The 15,635-nt window shown below is 41.4% G+C and overlaps 1 pseudogene; it reads left to right on the top strand.

Moving 5' to 3' along the window:
* Positions 1 to 15,635, top strand: part of LOC132394161 (very low-density lipoprotein receptor-like) — a 125,477-nt pseudogene that overhangs the window by 47,384 nt on the left and 62,458 nt on the right.

The raw sequence follows: 15,635 nt of genomic DNA, 5'->3' as shown, positions 1-15,635 counted from the left end.
GAAAGCGATTGGACAGCGAATTGTACTAACCGTCCAATGGTCACTCGCGGTGCCACAGTTCCTCCAGGGATTTTTATTGAAGCATGGCCTGTGCATAAACTTCATGAGGGCGTTTTCCCCTGAATTCCCATTTCACGCGAAACGGCACTTAAAGTAAGAACTACATTTTAGATTTGCCAAAAAACATTAATGACCTTCAAGTTAATATTTTTGCACTCTGTACAAACAGACCCTCGGACACAGCCCGCTCCCTGGGCAATTCTTTATTGCGGAATACAATTGCTGTAGGTAAATTATGCCATCTTCATTCCCTTTGACTGTTTCGGTGCCAGTTGCAAATAACGAGTACTTAACTCAGACCACTAGTTAGCATGTAAATAAAATTCACTCGCTCAATTAACTATATTCGCACGTGATTGTCGATATAAAGAAAGGCTGATTATTTGAAGTTGCTGAGGATTATAATGACACTTGAAAAATTAGGATGCCGCCAACCTAAGGGCAATGGCTAAAGAATTGATAAAGACAAATGGAGGCTTTCCCTTGTACACCAAATGAATAATCATTTTGCAGGCAATGATTCTCCATGCACTTCACAAGTGAGCAGCTGTTTAGCCTGCCAGAAATGTTTCCCATTCCCAGATTGTGGAAGGGGTTAAAGGTCAATCCTTGCTACTTTAGGGCAGTTCCTTCAGTCCTTCATATGGGACTTCATGAAGAGCCGAGGGTGTAGACCAGAAACTGAGGATTGAACAGTCCCATGAATGTAGCAATGGGAATTAGGCTGGCAGCAAAGTGAAGGTGCTAGCCCCCCACCCCCCACAAAACACTGCTGAGTGGGGTAGATGACCAGGAAAATATGCAAGTGTTGGAGAAACAATTACAAGTCCTTCAAAATAGCAGGGTGAGGGGTAGAGTGGGGATGGCCAAGTTTGTAAATGAGAATCGGGTTTATTGTCACTGACACTGTAAAATTTGTTGTTCTGCGGCAACAGTGAAGACAAAAATACAGTGAGTTACCATTTTAAAAACAGTGCAGAACAGAAATGGGGAGATGGTGTTCATGGACTGTTTAGAAATCTGATGGTTGTGTGTAAGCTGTTAAAACGTTGAGTGTGGGTCTTCAGGCTCCTGTACCTTGCTGATGGTAGCAATGAAAAGAGGGCATTTCTTGAGCAGTGAGGCTCCTTCAGAGTGGATGCTGCCATCTTGAGGCAGCACCTTTTAAAGATTTCGTCTTTGGTAGGGAGGTGTGTGATCACAACAGAGGTGGCTGAGTCTGCGACTCTGCAGCCTCTTTCGATGCTGTGCGTTGAAGCCTCCATACAACCAGTCAGAACGCTGTCTACTGTGCTCCTGTAGAAATTTGCTATCCAGACCCAGAATGGCCTGGCACGAGATAGTGAACCTGGTCAGGTGTCAGATCTCTCTGGGTGACTATATCAGTGACCACAACTCTCTGACCTTTGCCGTAGGAATAGACAATATGGGGACATCGTGATGCAATTAGACAGGAACCTGGGAGTGTGAATTGGGAACAGACGTACTGGGACAAAGGGGGCATGCATGATGGAAATGTGCAGGTTATTTAGGGAATACTTGCATGGAATTCTGGACAGACCCTTTAAGGTGACAGGAGGCAAATCTGGCGATGGGGGGAGGTCAGTTTTTATGCTGTCAGGTGGAGGTGGGGACATTACAGACATTGACGACTCTTGGACACATGGGTGACAGGAAAATGAAGGCCTATGTGGGTAGAAAGAATTAGACCTTGGAGTAGGGTAAAGGGTTGGCAGAACATTATGGGCTGAAGGGCCTGTACTGTGCTGTAACATTCTATGCTGAAGCTGCTGACCTTTTTCACCCATTGAGGATTCTCGTGTTCTTCCGACTTCCCTGTCCTGAAATCCACAATCAGTTCCTTGCTCTTGCTGTCATTGAGTGCAAGGTTGTTGTGACCCCACTCAACCAGCTGCTCCATCTGACCCCTTTACACCCCCTGATATTCTACCAGTAGGGGTGGTGTCAACAGCAAATTTATAGCTGGTGTCTGAGCTTTGCCTAGCTTTACAGTAAGGTGCAGAATGGTAGGTGAAGCACAGTCCTTGACGTGTGCCTGTGATTATCAGGGAAGAGAAGTTATTTCCAATCACACAGAGGCACACCAGCTTTCCATCCCCGCAGCATGCATAATTCAAAGAGGGCGATCACACAGCTTCCACAGAATCCAATCCCGGATAAACCCCCACAGTGTAGCCCCCGGTAAGCCTCAGGCTCTCTCAGCTGGCTTCCATGTTGGGGGAGCAGCCATCAGCCTCTCCAAACTGGGTAATCAGCTTGTGTAGATGCTGTGTGATGTCCCCACCACGCCAAATAACAGACAGTACACCATATGCGATTAAATTATTACACTTTATAGATCTTACTGGAACTATGTACTTAATAGAGATACAATATAAAAGGAAAATGTAAAAGGTGCCAAACTTATCAAAGTTCAACCACTTCATGCACAACAGTTGGAGCTGAGTTAACGAAGTCTTCTTGGCACCATTCAATCCCTTCAGACCTCCTCGACCCGCCACCTGGGACCTATAACAGTGGTCGACAAGACGTTCCACACGAATCTGTCCTCGCCGAAAACACTGGGCCTCGGACTCCCGCTCGGCGTCCGTTCCATCGCCCAGTTTACAGCATTGCGCCTTCTCTCTCTAAACCCCCCACTCCTTCCCCCCCAAAAGCTCATGCAACACTAGCTCACAGAAACCACAAGAAAGACTAACAACTATCCCAATTGGTTAACAAATGAATACAATTCTCGTTACCCAAAGAAGCTGCGAGAGAAAGCTCTCTCACTAGTTAACATAACAAAGAAGAATTTTTAATTTTGACGTAACAAAGAAGCCATTTTATTAGCCTCAGCAGTAACATAAAAAGAGAAACTCCTTACACAAGTCAGGCTTTTATCTGCTATGGATCTGTTGTGGTGGCAGGCAAATAACAGCAGCTCCAAGTCCTTGCTCAGGTAGTAAATTTGAGCCATCACTATCCCTAAAAGTGCTTCGTCACAGTAGATGTGAGCAATAGTTGTTGAGGTAGCTCACTCTGCACTTGCACAAATAACCAAAATCATATGTCATGAAACTTGGAGGTCGTAAGGAGGTTTTGGGCAGACCACGTGAAAGTGAGCGACATGGAAAGGACCAGCCAAGAAACGTCTGGTTAGGAAGTACAGGTTGAGAACCCATTATTGCTGAAATGCCTGGGGCCTAAAGTGTTTTGGACTTAATTTTATTGTTTGTATTTTGGAATATATAATGAGATGGCTTGAGATCACCATGCACAACTCTGAATTTGCATGCCACCAGTAAGTAGTCTTTGTCTGACACTTGTACATCACACATGTAGTTAATGGTGAAAATTATTGTGTCCTGTTAATAATGAAATTATAATGTGTGCAGTGTAACTACAGCAGCATTGGGAGAACAACTGAATCAGCTGTTGAACAACAACAACAGGCTTTCAGTCTCCACCTACAATGCTGTGTCTCGATTAAACCAGCACAGTATTTGTGTTTTAGTTTGGAATTTCTATACGTAAGGTATAAGGACAATTAGTTGCAGACTTGCAAGCACGGAAAATTCTGTAGATTTTGGTGATCTAAAGCAACACATAAAATACTGGAGGAACAGCATCTATGGAAATGAATAAACAGTTGATGTTTCAGGCTGAGACCCTTCAAGTCTGGATAGGAAGGGAGAACGTGCCAGGATGGAAAAAAGTGGGGTGAGGGGACACTTTATGAATGGTACCTCTCCTTAAAATACCAGTAATCTCTTTAGACTCTGGAAAAGCAATTGCTAAGGGCTCTAATGCCAAATCAAAAAGCAGAGGGCTCAAAGGACAACCTTGTCTAGTTCCACATTGGAGTTTATAGGGTTTAGAATTCTGAAGATTAATAAGGACCCAAGCGGAGGGAAATAAATAAAGTAATTTAATCCAATGAATAAAATTTGGTCGAAAATTAAATTTTTCTAAGGATGTAGAAAACCTAGGTTTTTACCAAACTTCCATAGAGTTCCTTGTATACAAACTGGTGACTTTGGCATAATCCAGTTGCTTAAAGAACACTTACACTGTTACGTATTCAGGCAACAATAAATATATGAGTTCAGCAAGGGTTTTTTTATAACAAACATCACGTTTGTTAAACACAGAAAACAAACCCACCAAAAGTAAACAAACACTAATGTAACCGGAAATCAACTGCAGTGCGGCAGCTCAAACAGTTCTTAAAGCGATATTGTAAAAATAGTTCTTTAAAGTGGTATTGCCAAAAGTTCAGTATGCTCACAGTCCATTTAAAAGGAGAGATTTTATAAGACGATTTAAATTCTCTTTCACGTCACTTGGCTTCGATCCCCGGCGTCGAACTTTTCCCACGAAGAATTTTACGAAACGGAACAGCTTAAAGGCACTGACCTTTCCTTCCTCACTATCCTCAATCCTTTCTGGTAATCCCAGGGATTAACGCGAGAATAGTCAACGAAATCCTTCCGAATAAGGATCAAACAAAGGGCGAACCCGTTTCACCGTAGAAATCGACTCTCCTCGATCTTTAACTCCCGAACTCCGATCTTCACTCTCCACTAATTTTCAAACTAGCAGAATTGTAAAGAACCTGCTGGCAATGACCTTTTAAACTTTAGATATGAGATAAAACTTCATCTTACAACTAAACTGCATCATCACATTAAATCACGCAGTGGCATGAAGTCAACTTGGCAAATCCAGCTACGAACTGCCCCTCCTCCCAGGGTGGGGTCTTCCTTTTATAACCTGAAAAAAAACCTGTCACATGATCTCCACTGGCAGGAAAATGACATCACTCCACCATCACAAGACCATTACCTCAAGTCCAGTATAGATTCAACCCCAGTCACTTGACAAGGGTACCACTGTCATGTGTCACAAATACGTAACACCTCCCTCCAAAAAAACATTTTTGGTCTGACAAGAACAAAAGTTTTTAACAATTGCTTACAAGTAAAGCAAAGGTATAAATTTTATAACATACACAATACCATCATATAACAGCTTATAACTCACAATACAGTAGGAGTGTTACAATTGGGAAAAAAACCACACCATATAAAAAAGTTACATTGTACATTCAACATCGAGATAGACAATCAGCAACCACATTATCTTTACCTTTAATATGAGTTATCACAAGATTGTACTCTTGTTTCATCAAACTCCAATTTAATAATCTGTTTTTGTTTTTCATCTTACTCAGAAAAACTAACGGATTATGATCAGTGCAAACAATAAGTGGGTTTTGAGTTGTACCAACATATACCTCAAAATATTCCAAAGCTAAAACAAGAGATAACAATTCTTTCTCTATTGTCAAATAGTTTCTTTGATGTTTATTAAATTTCTTAGAAAGTAAGCTACTGGATGATCAACCTCATCACCCTCATTCCTTTGCATTAATACTGCTCCTGCAGCCTCATCACTAGCATCCACAGCCAATGAAAAAGGTTTTTCAAAGTCAGGTGCCTTAAGCACAGGTTGTTGACATATCATTGTTTTCAATTTTTCAAATGCTTCTTGACAAGGCACTGTCCACACAAACTTCTCATTCTTCTGCAGAAGGTTAGTTAATAGAAGGGCAACATTAGCAAAATTCTTACAAAATTTTCGATAATATCCTACCATTCCCAAAAATCTTCTGAGAGTTTTTTTCCCCATTGGAGTCGGAATCTCTAAAATTGCCTGAACAGGAGCTACCTTACCTTGACCCACAACATAACCAAGGTAAGTCACAGTGGCATGTCCAAATTCACTCTTAGCTAAATTAATAGTTAAGTTAGATTTTGAAAGCCTTTCAAACAATTTCTCCATCGCAATAATGTGTGCTTCCCAAGTATCATTTCCTGTCACTAAATCATCAATATAAGCATCAGTATCTTGCAATCCCTGAATCACAAAGTTAATCATCCTCTGGAAAGTACCTGGGGCATTCTTCATCCCAAATGGAAGAACATTATACTCCTATAACCCAGATGGAGTTACAAATGCAGAAATCTCTCTACCTCTGTCCGTTAATGTAACACACCAATACCCTTTCAATAAATCAATCTTTGTAAGGAACTTTGCTTTTCCAACTTTATCTACACAATCATCTACTCTAGGAATTGGATATGCATCTGTTTTCGTTACCTTCCTATAATCCGTACAAAACCTAATACTACCATCTGGTTTTGGCACCATAACACATGGTGAACTCCAATTCGAGTTAGAATGTCTAATGATATTATTCTCTAACATACATTCAATTTCTTTCTCAGCAAGTTCACATTTTTCCATGTTCATCCTATATGGATGTTGTTTAATAGGTTTGGCATCTCCAACATCTACACCATGTGAAGCTATAGTAGTCCTTCTCGGAACATCTGGAAACAACTCCTTATATTTAAAAATTAACTCCTTCATCTGTTGTTTCTGCTCTAGCTGTAAATGTGCTAATTTCTCATCAATATTTTCCAGAATGGTTGAATTTGGTAACCTAACAGAAAGAATGTTGGATCTAGAATGAAAGTCAGATGAATCATCTATCATGTTCCTAGTTAAATCAACCTCATTCTCACTAACCACAACAGTCACAGAATCAGATTGTTTCTTAAAATATGGTTTTATCATATTTATATGGCAAAGTTGTGTTGACCTTCTATGACCTGGAATTTTTATCACGTATTCCACATCATTGATTTTAGACACAATTTCATAAGGACCATGAAATCTAGCTTGAAAAGGAGTTGTCTGCACTGGGAAAAGAACCAACACCTTATCTCCAGGCTTAAACATCCTCATCCTAGCTTCTTTATCATACCAAGTCTTCATTTTCTCCTGAGCCAACTTTAAATTTTCCTTAGCTAAGCTACAAGCTTTGTGTAACCTGTCCTTAAATTTCAAAACATAGTCCAACAAATTAGTGTGTGCTTCCTTACTAATCCATTGTTCTTTCAATAAAGCTAAAGGTCCTCTAACTCTATGCCCAAACACAAGTTCAAATGGACTAAAACCTAAAGATTCCTGTACCGATTCCCTTACTGCAAATAAAAGTAAGTTTATACCCTCATCCCAGTCACTTTCATTTTCCACACAAAATGTCCTAATCATATTCTTGAGGGTAGAATGAAACCTCTTCAAGGCACCTTGCGATTCTGGATGGTATGCAGACGAAGTGATTTGCTTAGCTCACAATTTATAAACTATCTGTTGAAACAATCCAGACATAAAATTACTGCCTTGATCAGTTTGTATCTCCTTAGGTAATCCAAAATAAGTAAAAAAATTTATAAGGGCCTTTGTCACAGTTTTAGCTTTTATATTCCTAAGTGGTACTGCTTCTGGAAACCTAGACGAAGTACACATGATAGTCAACAAATACTGATAACCAGTTTTTGTCTTTGGTAATGGACCAACACAATCTACAATAACTTAAGAAAATGGTTCACCAAACGCTGGGATAGGTTGTAATGGAGCTTCTGGTGTAACCTGATTTGGTTTACCCACAATTTGACAAGTGTGGCACGTTTTACAAAACATCGCCACATCTTTTCTTAGACCAGGCCAGTAAAAATGTTTTAAAATCTTGTCCACAGTTTTCCTTACCCCTTGATGTCCACCTAAAGGCACACTATGAGCTAAAGTCAAAATCTCATTTTGATAAACTTTCGGGACAACTACCTGGTAAACAACATTCCAATCCTCACTTGCAGGAATTGTAGGCGATCTCCACTTCCTCATCAACACTCCTTTTTCCAAGTAATATCCTACTGGCACCTTCTCAATTTCACTATCTAGTAAAGCCTGCTCTCTTAATTTTATAATCTCAGAGTCTCTATTCTGCTCTGCTATCATCTCCTTCCAAGACAGAGATAAATCTTTATAGTCAGACTTACTCCAAGAATCTTGTTCAAACAACAAAGATAAGAAAGTCTCTGACCCATCCTCAAAACTCAAATCCTGAGTTGAACAGTCCTGAGTAACAGCCTCATTCTACGCATCAATCTTTTTAGCCATACCTCTAGTCACAACACAGGAAGAATCTGTGCTAGAATTCAACTCTGGTTCCTCTGAATCCATTGTCAAATGCACTTCAGGAAAAACTTGTCCACCTGCCAAGTCATTACCTAACAATAAAGAAATACCCTTCACAGGTAAGCTATGCTGTAATCCTACTTTAACAAATCCTGTAACTAACCCTGACTTTAAATTTACTTTATGTAAATGTACAGGCATAAAAACACCTCTTATGTAATTTACCTCACCAGTATCAGACTCTTCATTAAACTTCAACACACTGTCTAGCATCAGTGATTGAGAAGCACCAGTATCCCTAAGGATTCTTATTGGCACCAGAGTAGATCCTTCCTTCAAGGATACAAACCCTTCAGTTATAAAATGATCATATCCCTTTCTAACTTGGTCAGACTCTAACAAAGCCTCATTTGTGTTTATCAAACCCTGTAACTTTACAGGTGCTTCAGTATGTTGCACACAAGCATCTGGAGCTGCTTCCTTCTCTTTCTTTTTCAATCTGAAACAGTTAGCTATTACATGGCCAGGCTTCTTACAATAGTTACAAATAAGACCAAACTGTCTTTCCTTCACAGGCTTTCCTTCCTCCTTACCTTTCTCATTAACCTTTGATTTAATTTCTGGTTTACCTTGAGTCTCCATGTTATTTTTCCTCTTAAAATTTCTACCCTGAGGAAATTTATTCTTATGGATTAAAACATACTCATCAGCTAATCTAGCACAGTCCTGCAATTTATCAGTATCCCTCTCATTTAAGTAAGTCCTTACTTCAACAGGGATGGTTCTTTTAAATTCCTCCATTAAAATCAGCTCTCTCAATGTATCATAGTCCCCATTTACATTTTTAGAAGAAACCCATCTCTCAAAACACATAGCTTTATCATAGGCAAATTCCACATAAGTTTTTGTCCACAGACTTTTTCAAACTTCTGAATCTTTCCCTATAAGCTTCTGGTACTAATTCGTATGCGTTTAGAATATGCATTTTCACAATATCATAATCAAGTGTTTGCGCAGCAGTTAAAGCTGTGAAAACTTGTTGTGCTTTACCTTTAATTACACTCTGTAACAACACTGACCATTTATCTTTCAGCCACTCTGACATTGGAGCAATAGTTTCAAAATGTTGAAAATATCTTTCCGCTTCTGTTTCACTAAATGGAGGGACCAATTTATTTCTTGACTAGCAACAAACTGTTTTCTTGAACCAGAAGACTGATTCCCAGACCTTAATTCCTCCATTGCATATTCAAAATCTCTCTTCTTTTGATCTGCCTCCAATTTGCAACGCTCCAATTCTGCTTTACTTTGTTCCAACCTCATTTGTTTGATTTGCAACTGCATCTCCAGATTACTTATTGGAAACGACTCTAAAACCGAATCATCAAAAACACCCGAATCCACATAGTGTGACGCGATTTACTTCTGTATCACAGCCTTGGATGTAGTCTGCAAAATACCTTTAAGTTGCAATCTACGAGCTATCTCAAACACCTCAGTTTTTTTCGCCTTCGCCAACAACTCAGCATCTGGCAAAGCCAGAAACTCATCAATATTCATCGTTGTCGAATACCACTCACAAGCCAATCAAACAAAAGAATCGAGTATTCCCCTTTTCCAAAACACCGATTCAAAAGTTAGCAAGAATATAAACTCAAACCATCCAATCCCGGACGAGCCCCCATATTTATGTTACGTATTCAGGCAACAATAAATATATGAGTTCGGCAAGGGTTTTTTATAACAAACAAAATGTTTATTAAACACAGAAAACAACCCCCCCCCAAAAGTAAACAAACACTAACGTAACCGGAAATCAACTGCAGTGCGGCAGCTCAAACAGTTCTTAAAGCGATATTGTAAAAATAGTTCTTTAAAGTGGTATTGCCTAAAGTTTGATATGCTCACAGTCCATTTAATAGGAGAGATTTTATAAGACGATTTAAATTCTCTTTCACGTCGCTTGGCTTCAATCCCCGGCGTTGAACTTTTCCCACGAAGAATTTTACGAAACGGTACAGCTTAAAGGCACTGACCTTTCCTTCCTCACTATCCTCAATCCTTTCTGGTAATCCCAGGGATTAACACGAAAATAGTCAATGAAATCCTTCCGAATAAGAATCACAAAAAGGCCGAACCCGTTTCACCGTACAAATCGATTCTCCTCGATCTTTAACTCCCGAACACCGATCTTCACTCTCCACTAATTTTCAAACTAGCAGAATTGTAAAGTACCTGCTGGCACTGACCTTTTAAACTTTAGGCATTAGATAAAACTTCATCTTCCAACTAAACTGCGTCATCACATTAAATCACGCAGTGGCATGAAGTCAACTTGACAAATCCAGCCACGAACTGCCCCTCCTCCCAGGGTGAGTCTTCCTTTTATAATCTGAAAAAAAACCTGTCACATGATCACTACTGGTGGGAAAATGACGTCACTCCACCATCACAAGACCATTACCTCCAGTCCAGTATAGCGTCAACCCCAGTCACGTGACAAGGGTACCACTGTCATGTGTCACGAGTACGTAACAACACGTTTAATCCTCCCAGGGTCTTCTACTAATCTGGATTCTATTTTCTTAGGCAATAAAGCCTGTGGAAGTTCTGAGTTCACATGCCGTGATGGACGTTGTTTGCCTGGAAAGGGGAAATGTGATGGGGTTGCTGACTGTGCAGATGGATCAGATGAAAGTCTAGAAGTGTGTCGTGAGTATTGAGCTGAATCTACTAGATCGGGAGATGTAGTCATAGCGAACTCTGGATTAAGACTCCAATTTCTGGTCTGGAATTTCAACTACTTGGGTTAGTGTTTCTGCTCTAAGTTGGTTCACGAAACTCAGTTCTAATACATTTCGGGATTCTCAATTGGAACAGGATACTTTATTGCCAAAAAATTAAATGTTGGCAATGCTTGTACACTTCTATCATTATGGGTGTATAAAATTAGATTAGTTGCTAATGTGAGCTTCAGTAGCATGTCTTTTCTGGGCCATTATACTGCAAATCGACATGTACAACAAGCTGGAGGGACTCAGTTGCTCAGGAAACATCCGCAGAAACGTTGACTGTAAGTTTCCACGGATGTTGCCCAAACTGCTGAGTTTCTCCGGCTTGTTGCTCATGTTCCTTTGACCACAACATCTACAGTGTACTTTGTGTTTACTGTAATGCAAATCAGGCTGCTGTGCAAATCCGTGAGGTGTGCCTGCTCCCTAACCTGAGTGGTGTGATGCAAGCCCTCGCCAGCGTTGCAATGTCCAATGAATAGATTGGGTTCCTAATTACTCGCAGGTACAAGACGTGAATGAACCAGTGCACATGTTGAAGTTGCTACAGTGGACTTGATGTGGGTGTGTCATTGATCACATTCAGGTCTTTCTTCGCAGTAGGGCACAAGGGAGTAAATGAAACCTCTTCACTAGTTTGCCCCTCCACCTGCCTTTTCAGCAACTTCTGAGTGCAGTTAAAGTAATATAAACACATGGGGTCTCGTTTTGCTTTGTGCATGGTTTGCGTTTTGATAACAATAGATGGGTCAATTGGAGCGTTAAATGTTTAAGTATTTGCCCTGAACTTGAGGCTTGCCTCTCTTTTGACCTTGTAATTGTAGCTTGGAAAGCGTCACGACTGTCTCTTGGGTTGAGGACTTAGATTTCCTAGCTGGAGTGAATATTCGTGAAATATGGGTCAGTACAGACTGGGAGGCGGAACATGCCATTCTAGTCTAGTGTCCCACTTGTGGTGTAGCAAACCGCTGCACCGTGAAGGTTACCGTGTTGGACTCGATTCCTGCTTCTGTTATTTGATGCCTTGAACCGCAGACCCGCCTTGGAAAGCGATTGGTCAGCGAATTGTACTAACCGTCCAATGGTCACTCGCGGTGCCACAATTCCTCCAGGGATTTTAATTGAATCATGGCCTGTGCATAAACTTCATGAGGGCGTTTTCCCCTGAATTCCCATTTCGCGCGAAACGGCACTTAAAGTAAGAACTACATTTTAGATTTGCCAAAAAACATTAATGACCAATTTAATATTTTTGCACTCTGTACAAACAGACCCTCGGACACAACCCGCTCCCTGGGCAATTATTTCTTGCGGAATACAATTGTTGTAGGTAAATTAGGCCATCTTGATTCCCTTTGACTGTTTCGGTGCCGGTTGCAAATAACGAGTACGTAACTCAGACCACCAGTTAGCATGTAAATAAAATTCACTTGCTCAATTAACTATATTCCCACGTGATTGTCGATTTAAAGAAAGGCTGATTATTTGAAGTTGCTGAGGATTATAATGACACTTGAAACATTAGGATGCCGGCAACCTAAGGGCAATGGCTAAAGAATTGATAAAGACAAATGGAGGCTTTCCCTTGCACATGAGAAATACAAGTACTTCAAGATAGCAGGGTGAGGGGTACACTTGGGATGGCCAAGTTTGTAAATGAGAATCAGGTTTATTGTCACTGACACTGTAAATCTGTTGTATTGTGGCAACAGTGAAGACAAAAATACAGTGAGTTACCAGTTAAAAACAGTGCAGAACAGAAATGGGGAGATGGTGTTCATGGACTGTTTAGAAATGTGATGGTGGTGTGTTAGCTGTTAAAATGTTGAGTGTGGGTCTTCAGGCTCCTGTACCTTGCTGATGGTAGCAATGAGAAGAGGGCATTTCTTGAGCAGTGAGGCTCCTTAAGGGTGGATGCTGCCTTCTTGAGGCAGCACCTTTTGAAGATTTCCTCTTTGGTAGGGAGGCGTGTGATCACAACAGAGGTGGCTGAGTCTGCGACTCTGCAGCCTCTTTCGATGATGTGAGTTGAAGCCTCCATACAACCAGTCAGAACACTGTCCAGTGTGCACCTGTAGAAATTTGCTATCCAGACCCAGAATGGCCTGGCACGAGACAGTGAACCTGGTCAGGTGTCAGATCTCTCTGGGTGACTATATCAGAGACGGTGACCACAACTCCCTGACCTTTGCCATAGGAATAGACAATATGGGGACATTGTGATGCAATTAGACAGGAACTTGGGAGTGTGAATTGGGAACCGATGTACTGGGACAAAGGGGGAATGCATGATGGAAATGTGCAGGTTATTTAGGGAATACTTGCATGGAATTCTGGACAGACAGTTTAAGGGGACAGGAGGCAAATCTGGCGGTGGGGGGAGGTCAGTTTTTATGCTGTCAGGCGGAGGTGGGGACGTTACAGACATTTAAGACTCTTGGACACATGGGTGACAGGAAAATGAAGGCCTATGTGGGTGGAAAGTATTAGACCTTGGAGTAGGGTAAAGGGTTGGCAGAACATTATGGGCTGAAGGGCCTGTACTGTGCTGTAACATTCTATGCTGAAGCTGCTGACCTTTTTCACCCATTGAGGATTCTCGTGTTCTTCCGACTTCCCTGTCCTGAAATCCACAATCAGTTCCTTGCTCTTGCTGTCATTGAGTGCAAGGTTGTTGTGACCCCACTCAACCAGCTCCTCCATCTCACCCCTGTACACCCCCTAACTGAGATTCTACCAGCCGGGGTGGAGTCAACAGCAAATTTATAGCTGGTGTCTGAGCTTTGCCTAGCTTTACAGTAAGGTGCAGAATGGTAGGTGAAGCACATTCCTTGACGTGTGCCTGTGATTATCAGGGAAGAGAAGTTATTTCCAATCGCACAGAGGCACACCAGCTTTCCATCCCCGCAGCATGCATAATTCAAAGAGGGCGATCACACGGCTTCCACAGAATCCAATCCCGGATAAGCCCCCACATTGTAGCCCCCGGTAAGCCTCAGGCTCACTCAGCTGGCTTCCGTGTTGGGAGAACAGCCTTCAGCCTCTCCAAACTGGGTAATCAGCTTGTGTAGATGCTGTGTGATGTCCCCACCACGCCAAATAACAGACAGTACACCATATGAGATTAAATGATTACACATTATAGATCTTACTGGAACTATGCTCTTAATAGAGATAAAATATAAAAGGAAAATGTAAAAGGCGCCAAACTTATCAAATTTCAACCACTTTGTGCACAACCGTTGGAGCTGAGTTAACGAAGTCTTCTTGGCACCATTCAATCCCCTCAGACCTCCTCGACCCACCGCCTGGGACCAATAACAGTGGTCGACCAGACGCTCCACATGAACCTGTCCTCGCCGAAAACACTGGGCCTCGGACTCCAGCTCAGCGTCCGTTCCGTCGCCCAGCTTACAGCATCGCGCCTTGTCTCTCTAATCCCCTCTCGCCTTCCCCCCCAAAAGCTCACGCAACACTAGCTCACAGAAACCACAAGAAAGACTACCAGCTATCCCAATTGGTTAACAAATGAATACGATTCTCGTTATCAGTAATATAACCCAAACAAGCTGCGAGAGAATGCTCTCTCACGAGTTAGCATAACAAAGAAACATTTTTAATTTTGACGTAACAAAGAAGCCATTTTATTAGCCTCAGCAGTAACATAAAAAGAGAAACTCCTTACACAAGTCAGACTTTTGTCTGCTATGGATCTGTTGTGGTGGCAGGCAAATGACAGCAGCTCCAGGTCCTTGCTCAGGTTGTAAATTTGAGCCATCACTATCCCTCAAAGTGCTTCATCACAGTAGATGTGAGCAATAGTTGTTGAGGTAGCTCACCGTGCACTTGCACAAATAACCAAAATCATATGTCATGAAACTTGGAGGTCGTAAGGAGGTTTTGGGCAGACCACGTGAAAGTGAGCGACATGGAAAGGACCAGCCAAGAAACGTCTGGTTAGGAAGTACAGGTTGAGAACCCATTATCGCTGAAATGCCTGGGGCCTAAAGTGTTTTGGACTTAATTTTATTGTTTGTATTTTGGAATATATAATGAGTTGGCTTGAGATCACCATGCACAACTCTGAATTTGCATGCCACCAGTAAGTAGTCTTTGTCTGACACTTGTACATCACACATGTAGTTAATGGTGAAAATTATTGTATACTGTTAATAATGAAATTATAATGTGTGCAGTGTAACTACAGCAGCATTGGGAGAACAACTGAATCAGCTGTTGAACAACAACAACAGGCTTTCAGTCTCCACCTACAATGCTGTGTCTCGATTAAACCAGCACAGTATTTGTGTTTTAGTTTGGAATTTCTATACGTAAGGTATAAGGACAATTAGTTGCAGACTTGCAAGCACGGAAAATTCTGTAGATTTTGGTGATCTAAAGCAACACATAAAATACTGGAGGAACAGCATCTATGGAAATGAATAAACAGTTGATGTTTCAGGCTGAGACCCTTCAAGTCTGGATAGGAAGGGAGAACGTGCCAGGATGGAAAAAGGTGGGGTGAGGGGACACTTTATGAATGGTACCTCTCCTTAAAATACCAGTAATCTCGGTCGACTCTGGAAAAGCAATTGCTAAGGGCTCTAATGCCAAATCAAAAAGCAGAGGGCTCAAAGGACAACCTTGTCTAGTTCCACATTGGAGTTTATAGGGTTTAGAATTCTGAAGTTTAATAAGGACCCGAGAGGAGGGAAATAAATAGTAAGTAAATCC

This window comes from Hypanus sabinus, chromosome 5, assembly GCF_030144855.1.
Source record: "Hypanus sabinus isolate sHypSab1 chromosome 5, sHypSab1.hap1, whole genome shotgun sequence".
Classification (NCBI taxonomy): Eukaryota; Metazoa; Chordata; class Chondrichthyes; order Myliobatiformes; family Dasyatidae; genus Hypanus; species Hypanus sabinus.
The sequence above is the reverse complement of the archived record's forward strand: the minus strand, read 5'-3'. Positions and strand labels throughout refer to the sequence as shown.